The following is a 1,766-nucleotide window of genomic DNA, read 5'->3' as shown; positions in this document are numbered from 1 at the left end:
GTTTACCATGGACCGAGTGAACAAGCCCTCCCCTCTGAAGCTGATTCCGTAGGAGAAAGCCGACGTGAAGATGTTGATGGAGCGCGTGGTGCAGTTGGTTCGGGAGGGGGTGACGGGCATGGATCTTCTGGAGGTCTTCCTCAGGCGTCGCATCCAACCCCTTCAATTCCGGAGCCACTGCATGTGGTTGTACTGTGGGCCCGAAGACGAGACTAGGGTCCATCCAGAAGAAGTCGACGATGCCACTCTGGAAAGATGGATGGTAGCCGTTACCGGAAACAGGGACAACCCGCGCGGAGCCAGAAGGATTCCTCCACTCGACCACAACAGCGACCCAAACAAGGTACACTCGCTCTGCTTTCCATTGTGTCCTTGTCGTATTCATTTCTGCTAACCCTGCCGACTGGTCGACTGATCCTTGTTTGGGCATCTGCTAGGCCTTCACCGAGTTGTACTCAATGCCCAATGGGGCACAAGCTTCGACTGAGGAAGGCGAGGCGAGCGGGGGCGAGGCGAGTGGGGGCGAGAGCCAGGAAGAGGAGGAATGGGACTCGGATGCTGCAGGGGATGATGACGACGACGATGATGATGAAGGTGATGAAGATGACATCGAGGACGAGGAAGAAGAGGAGGAGGAGGTCGTTCCACCGCGCTCAGAAAGGCGGTCGAAGCTTGTCCACGACCCTTCGACCGAACGTGGTAAGGGGGTTGCGACCGCCACTCAGTCGACCAAGCGCCCTCGGACCACCTCTCCGGCGCCGACTGAAAAGGCGCCGAAGCAGCCCAGGGCGGCCTCATCGAAGCCGACCAAGCTCCTGCCGAAGATGAAGGTGTCCATCCCCACCATATCAGGGTAATTGTGTTGCTCATATTTTCTTATTCTGTGCGAACTTTATCTCTGGTCGACGCTGAGGTTAGTCGACTGATCCTTTGGAGTTGCAGTGCTGCTACTTCTGAGACCTCGGCCCGGGCCGATGACCACGAGATGGAGGATGCAGCAACTTCGAATCCAGGTACTGTGTTCTTAATACCATTCTTAGTCGACTGACTCGCGATCTCTGATCCTGATCCTTCTCCGCAGCTCCACCCAACACTGTTATCGATCTTCCTGATGATGATGAGGATGAAGAGCCGCTGAAGCACAGGAGGAGTCGGAAAGCGTCCGCCAGTAAGGTGCCTCAGGATGTGCCGGCGCCTGAAATTCTGACTGTGGAGGAAGAGAACACCACTCGACACACGGTGACCTTCGCGAATCCACTGACGAGTGCTCAGCAGCCTTCCCTCTTCATGACGCACCACGTCCCGGAGGACCAAGCTGGCGCAGCGAAGGAGGCGATACGCTAGGCGGGACTCATGATGGAGCAGCTGAAGACCATCCGGGACGCGAGCCAGGCAGCTTATGACGCCAGTTCTGCCCTCCAAAGCAATGTCCAGGTCAGTTGACCGCTGTTTGTTCTGTTGGATATGCTACCAAAAACTTTTCTTTTCCGGAATTTATATTAGTCACCCACTGGGTGTGTCGAATAAACTCCATGTTAGCGGGGGCACGCTGAGTGCACCCGCTGGGTGTAGTCCCCAAGGCTAAGGTCGACTGCTGGCAGTCGGCCTTAGGCTTTATGATGTCAATCTTTCTGTCAATCGACTGGTCGACTGGATTTCGCAAACCGGTGGGGGCACGCTGAGTGCACCCACTGGGTGTAGTCCCCGAGACTGTGGTCGACTGCTTGCAGTTGATCACAGTCTTAGAGAATGCGTCTCGCACACTG

Source organism: Triticum dicoccoides, chromosome 7B (genome assembly GCF_002162155.2).
Source record: "Triticum dicoccoides isolate Atlit2015 ecotype Zavitan chromosome 7B, WEW_v2.0, whole genome shotgun sequence".
Classification (NCBI taxonomy): domain Eukaryota; kingdom Viridiplantae; phylum Streptophyta; class Magnoliopsida; order Poales; family Poaceae; genus Triticum; species Triticum dicoccoides.
The sequence above is the reverse complement of the archived record's forward strand: the minus strand, read 5'-3'. Positions refer to the sequence as shown.